Source organism: Capsicum annuum, chromosome 6, assembly GCF_002878395.1.
Source record: "Capsicum annuum cultivar UCD-10X-F1 chromosome 6, UCD10Xv1.1, whole genome shotgun sequence".
Classification (NCBI taxonomy): domain Eukaryota; kingdom Viridiplantae; phylum Streptophyta; class Magnoliopsida; order Solanales; family Solanaceae; genus Capsicum; species Capsicum annuum.
Genome location: NC_061116.1, coordinates 144,657,829 through 144,665,632, shown reverse-complemented (window position 1 = coordinate 144,665,632; position 7,804 = coordinate 144,657,829).

Here is a 7,804-nt window from a genome sequence, read left to right as displayed (position 1 = left end):
GAGGTGGGTATTTTGGATTCCTTATCCTATGAGAAGGTCCTAATTAAGATTTTGGATCGGGAAGTCCGTTGATTGTGGACTAAGGATGTGTCTTAGGTACATGTTCTTTGGAGGAACCAAAAGGTGGAGGAAGCTACTTGGGAAGACAAAGAGGATATGAAGTCCAAGTATCCCTTCTTGTTCCCAGTTCCAGATAATCATGCTTTAGGTATGTGTATTCTTTCACATCTTTGTTTTCTGTCTTTGTTAAAGGTAATAGTAGTGGTATGTGGAGTCATAAAAAATCATTCTAATAAATGCCCTGTCCTATAATTCGATGATGAATGATCCTAAGGGGGGAGCATGTAATACCCCAGGTTTTGGTCCTTAGAAATTTCTGAAATTTTATCCTCACTATCCTAACGATTACTCCCCTGATGAGTTGTAAGGAGTCATGATAGGTCGTAGGGACTTAGTCGCAACTTAATCACAAAAGTGTCTTAGTATTTTACTCTGAGTAAGAGTGGCTCTCAAATAGTCATCAAGACTTCTAATGGGTCATAAGGACCAAGTTGTAAGGTGCCTAGAAAGTTTAGCCCAAGACATTGTCTTCATTACGACTTGAGGCCATGAGTCGTAAAGACTCATGATGAGTCATTATGTCCCAATCGTAGGGTGTACAATGTGTCATCCCAAATTTGTTATTGCCTTGAGTATGAGAAATGGTTACAAATCATTAAGTGTGGTTACAAATCAGTGGTATGAATCATAGCCAGACCAATATGGGGCTTTGGTGATTCTGTCTTGACTACAACTCCTTATGATGAGTCGTAATGTATCCTTACGAGTCGTATAGTGACTTGTAGTCACTGATGACTAAATCTTAGTTTTTAAATTAAGGGCACTTTAGATAATTCTCTCCTTAACTAATTAAAACCCCAAGTCCGTAAAGCACTTAAGGGGGTTATATTTCATCCTTATCATACTCAAATAATTCGAAGGCTCTCTCAAATTCTCTCAAGCAGCCATACTTAGGGTTTCTAAGAAGTAGGTCATCTGAGGTATCAAGGGTTAAATTCTTTTCATGAAACTTAGTATTTCAGGCATGTTACTCTTTTCTCATTGTTAATTTGTTAAAATCATATATTTTAAAGTATTGTTAATGAGATATTGATGATTGGTTTGAAACAAGGGTTGAGGTTTTTGAATGATTATGGATTGAACAATATTTCTCATAGTTTACATATGATTAATCATGCTTTAATTATGGTTTTGAACTTGTGGGTGCATGGGTATGATGAGTCATGATGGTATTTTCCTGGATAATGTTTAATGGCACATGGCCAAAAGTTTCTCTTAGATGTGATATTTTGTCTATCGAGATGATATTTCTCATAATTATGATATATGACCTATAGATATGAGGTGCCTTATAAACGTGATATGTCTCATAGATGTGATCTATACCTTATTGATATGATGCCTCATAGATATGAGACGCTTCCTAGATGTAAAATGCCTTATTAATATTATGCCTCCTAGATGTGAGATGCCTTATAGAGATGTTTTATGGCTTATAAATATGTTATACCTTATAGTATGCTATGGTTTATAGATTTGAGATGGCTTACAAATATGATTAGCGATATGAGTTCCAGATATGTATGTGGGTCTAAGGCTGAGATTATGATATTGTAATTATTCCAGACACCTTAGTGGACCAAAGGTCGTGTTATGATATTAATTGGAAATCCGGTAAGTGTTTATCCTTGTAAAGGATGTGGTTGTAGTTTATGAATTTATTGATGCTTATGGTTCCATTATTAGAATATTAGTGATGGCATGCATAGATTTGGTACACTCATGATCATTAAATCTGTAAATGATATGATTTTATCTAAAATATGAACTTATCTTATTTTTCCTAATTAAGGGTTAAAACCCACTTTCCACCTTAAAAAAAAATTTCTTCATGACAACAACTGCCTATCTTAACGAATAACTTATATGTAAAAGAGATTAATAATGATGTTTTAAAGATCTAATGGAGATAGATTCTAGTCTATGATTTGATACTACAAATTACTCTGGTTGTGATACCCTATCTATAATTTTATAATTATTTAGCCCCAAAGTTCACTCTGGGCAATGGATTAACACTCTTTTTAGACATGGCTTGAGTCCGTGCTCCTATTATATCTATATACACATCTCTTTGGTTTAGGACGGAGAAAGATGTTGTATTGCTGATATAAATTTTACGTAAAACCTGACAATAGATTTTTGTATTAATGTTATATATGTGTTAAGGATTATGATGATATTGATTATATACCCGACAAGGCCTAGGAATAATTATGATGATATGCTTATATACCCGACAAGGTTAGAGGACATTATGAGGATATATTGATACTCAATAAGGCTGGAGGATATTATGCTAATGATATTGATAACCAGCAAGATCAGAGAATGATTATGATGATATACCCAACAAGGCAGGATGATAATTATATTGATGTGCCTATGTGTACATCTACCAAATCGAGTCTGGGTAGCCCTATGTATGTCAATTATATATACCCAACAAGGCCGGATGATGATTATGATGATGGTTATGATGATGCTATTGTGATATTGATTATACTCACTGGTTTGAGACTGGATATAAATTATGATACTTGGATTAGTTATGGTATTGTGGAGTTGTTACATTTACCCTTGCATGCGTATTTCCTATCACCAGTATGCACCTATATATATCATCCCATATAGGGGGAGTAGGTGTTTTGCATAGGCATGGGTGATGATTATGACTTGTGGTGTGTTGTATGTTGATTGAACCTTCTGATCCTAAGGCGATGAGGGTACGTGAAAGGCTCGACTAGGTTTTGGGTGTCTGGATTAGCGAGTTACTTGCATTGTTATTGATAATGTTATTATCATTGTTATCATCATTATTATGGCTAGTTTGTGACAGATTGGCTATTGATTCATTATCGATATTTGAGGTATGCTTCTGTCCCTTCTATCTTAAGATTTTATTATTATACATTATTAACTCATGATTAGACATATGATTTAGAAAGATTGAGTATGCTAGCACTAGATCCTGCTATAATTATGAGGTCTTAAAATTCTAGTCTAATGACTTAGGCTATACTTTAAATTGACCTTGTTATGTATATATATATATATGTATATCTAGCTATATATAGCTATAGAACTACTGTATATCCTTTTCTTCATTCATTTAGATTGTATATTCATTCCTTGGCCTTGTATACTGTTATATATCTTTCTTTTGCCCTTTATTCATATATGGCCAGGGATATATAGTATAGTGTTGAGATCTCTAAGTATGGATAGTATATGATAGTTCATCCATCATACTTCTTTAGCTTTATTATGCTAGTTTTGTGGCTATGAGTAGGATGGTTGCCGTTATTAACTCATTATCTTTATTATGTGATTGCTAAACATTTTGGTGTAGTTTTCATTCTCTAGATATGTTATATGTATCTGTATTATCTTTGGAGCTCAGTCGGCAGTTGCCTACTGAGTACCACGTGTTTGGTACTCATACTACACTTCTGCAGCTTACAGATCATAGTACAGGATAACTGTTGATGTGTGCATCATGTGGTGCAGCCATGGTTCGGAGACATAAAGTAAGCTCCTGATGTTCGAAGGATTACTTTCCTCCCTCTTATGTACTAGAGTAGTCTCTATGTTGTATCCAGAGCTAAGTTGTAACAGTGTAATTCCCTTGGTATTTCATTTTGTACTCTTAGGGGTCATTTGGTATAATGTATTAAAATAAATAATGCTTGCATTAGATGTGTGTACTATTAATACCTTGTTTGGTAAACTTTTTTGGCCTATGTATAAATAATACAAGTGTTAGCTATACGCTCTATTGTATATTAAGATGTGTATTATTAATACCACCATTTTCTATGCATTAGTAATGCAAAGCATTTTAACATATGCATTAACTTAATAAATGACATAATTTCCCCTTAAATTCTCAAGATAGTTTCAATCTTTTTCCTCACTTTTCTCTGTACTTTGCCTTTATTTTTTTAATACTTAGCTTTGATGAATTTTGGTTATCAAGGAAAATAATTGGCATAGAAGAAAAGTGGGTTTGATGCCTCATTGCTCCAATGAAAATTAGTATGAAAGCAAAATCTCAATTTCTTGACAAAAACGAAAGTCGAAAGTTGACTTATGAAAGAGATGAACTTCTAAACAATGGAAGGAAGAGATGTGTCCATCTTCCATTGATTTCTTTTTTTTTCTATCAAATAGAATTTGGAAGCAAATGCTTGGAGTTCAACCTTTAGGCTCTTCTGTCTGCATATTTACTGGATTTGCCATTGTTATCTCCATAATCTTCACCTAAACTTGAAAAAGAGTGTGCAAAACTAAATGGTATTTTTGTAAATGAATAGTATTTTATAAAAAATATATTTTTAATATTATTTTTAATACATCAAACCAAATAGTGTATAAGAAATATTGACTGCATAACTAACACCAGTATAACTAATACAAGTATTACTAACGCAAACATTACTAATACATCATATTCAGCATTATTCTTATACACTCTACCAAACGACCCCTTAATATATTAGAAGCTCTTGTACTGATACCATCTGGTTTTGGGGCTATTTAATATATTTGATCTTGTATTACATCTATTCCGTATTCTTTCCTTTATCTCTTTGGGTAGTCCGTTACTAGTCATTCCAAACTAATGGCTTGGCTTGCCTACTGGCGGGTTATAGTCAGCGCTATCATGACCTAAGAAACTGGGTTGTGACAAACTGGTATCAGAGCAAGGTTCACCGATGTATTAGTACAAGAGCTAAGAGTCCTGCAGATTGGTGTAGAGATGTCTATAACCTATCTTCAGGAGGCTTCAGGGACATTCTTAGGAAATTCATTTCTTGACTCCTTGTCATGTGCCCGCATTGCTATAGTCCTCAAGCATATTCCTTGACTCTATTATGTCTCCAAATAAATAATGTTATATAGTCGATAGATGTAGATGACACTTTCACACATATTTCCAAAGCTTTAGCACAACGTCAAACTAGAGAGTCAGAGATGGATGTCGAAGATCTTTAGCGTTATCAAAAGGAATTGGGGCTAGCTTAGGCTCTAATTGATCTCATGAGTAATTTGGCCCTTCGAGGTTCAATATTGAGGATCCAAATCATGATTTAGATCCCTCATAACCATGGATAACATTCAAGTTATGGAGCAGTTCTCAAATCGGAGTTGGGTCTATTGGTGTTCACTAGGGTTTTTTGTCAGTTTCAAAATATAAGATTGGGTCTCTTGAGTGGTCCAGACATATCCCTATAATATATTCTTCAGAGAAGGACATAGTGAATGGATTTATTAGAAGATCAGCATTGTCACTCTATTTGGCATCGGAGCACTTGATAGCAGTTGGGTCCTCCTTCTTTCAGGTTGTGGATTATGCAAAGGCCATAAGGAGAGCTGGTATTGAGACTTATAGAGGTGGAGGCAAGAGGCTATGCCATTAGTATAGTGCTATTAGTATTCTATCCAAGAGTGAGGGTTTTTTAGTAAAGGTCATCTCACTTGTATCCTATCAGCTCTACGCAGGTGCTATTTAAGACTATGAGTGGTTCTTAGATTAGTCATGATGGTCATAAAGGACAAATTTCCCATTAGACCTTGTAGAGTTTCCGGTAGGGTCTTCAGGCTATGGCGGCCATTTTGGATTATGAAGGGTAGTATCTCAGAGTATTCCAAGAGCTTGTCTTTATTGTGGTGAGATAAAACATTGGTTCATAGTGTTCCCCAGATGCGAGTTAGTGATCAGACAGAGTTAACATGTATTCCCACCAGGCTAGAGTTCCTGAGATAAGTTATAATTGCGGGAAGGATGGACATTATAGTAGAGAGTAATCCTAGTGTCAGTTGTCCTGCCATTTAGGTTCAGTTTATATTTCTTTCCAGGCTGGGGCTTTAGAAGCTTCCTATAACTGTAAGAGATCGGTTACTGGTCTAAAGAGTATTCTCAACGTGGGATTTCTAGTCATTCAGCTCATTTAGATTAGACTCACAATAATTTTGACATCTTTGATTAGAGATAGTGAACTTGGCACCTCATTTTATGATTCAGTCTGTCGATCTAATTTTGGACCCATTCAGAGTTATTCTCTCTTAGATCCATCAGACATGTGATTGCAAATTTCACCATGATAGGTGTATTGTTATTTCTCGTGTTTACCTTTTTCATTGTGTGTCATGGGGTCTTCGTACCCATTAATGATTATATGACTTGATGAGTTCATTTTGGTTATTACGTTCCCTATTATTGTTTCATGATTATATGACTACCCCCGTTGTTTATTTCTTTTTGTAGTGGATGAAGTAGATTGGTATTGATATTTTCTCCCTATGGGCATAGAATTTAGGTTTTGTCCCATTTATTTTAGCACATTGGCCTTATTGTGTCTCTTGAGTGGTACATGCTATTGATTTTTATTTTGGTACCGCCTATTCATAATATTGATGATTATATTACTGTTGTTATTGATATTATCCGATGTAGTTGATCTTTGATGGGTAGCAGTTCAACTAGTGTTATATAGTTAGAATTCTATTCTTTATGGTTCTTATTCGGTGGCTTGAGCAAATATAGCTACATTTGATGATTTCTTCCCTATAGTGAGGCGAGGTTGATTGTTTTCCCTTTTGTTGGTTGTGTTAAATTGATTGTAGTATCAAGGGTAAGTTGACCTTTTGTGGTTCTATTATGGTTCTAAGGGTCGGCAATTTAGCCATATTGCCCATTCTTGAGTTTGAGATTCTAAGACTTACCTCCTGAGTTGCAAAGGTTTTGTATTGGACATCCCTTTTATGTAGCCTGATTTTGAGCTTGACTAGTTTTGGATCTATTCTTTATTTGTGGCTATTTCATTGTTCGATGGTGGTTCTGATATTGATATCAAGAAGCCCTAGATTTTTCTCCTAGATTTATTAGATTTATCTCCTAGCGGTAGGTTGCCCTTATCATTGGTGTCGAGTTGGATGCTCTTTTACGATCGTGATATGATTTTTATCTAAAGTGGTGTTGGAGAGTTAAAGGCAGGTGGTCTTTCATGTGATCACTTCTGGAGTTAGAAAATTGGAAACTCTTCATCTTGAGTTGCTTGGTTTATTTCCCAATAATAGTCTTGATCTTGGCACTGGCTTCGAGATTGGTGCATTCTTCCTCAATGGTTCCATTTATGGTTTGTTTGAGTTATGATTGCCTTACTTGGGTGGATTCAGGAAATACCCATTTCAGCGTTTGTTTGGCCTAATGAGGCTTGGTGGAGTGTTTTTCCTTGCTAATATGTGTCTATGGCTATTTTTTACTGAGATGGAGTATTGGATTGGTTAGTTTTTGGCTAAAGTTACATTTCTCTAAGTTGCTAGAGTTTTTGCTATTACCAGAGTGATTTGCATCCTTGGGGAGTTTTGAGCATGTTTTGATAGATCATGCCCTCCAGCAAATATGGAGTTAATTTCTTATGTTTTTAGTCGATGATTTATCCGTTGGCATAATGTTTGTTCTGTGGCTAAATTTTGTGCCCTCTAACTGATATAGAGTTGGTTGTTTGCATTTTCAGTCGATGGTTTATCTCTGTGGTGATTTTGTTCTTCAGCTATGTTTAAATTTTGGCTCGATATGATTTAGCTCAATATGTCAGATTTGGATACGAAGGTCGATTTGAGTAGTTGACATTAATATAGACTTATTGGCTTAGTTTTGATTTGATGCCTTAAAATG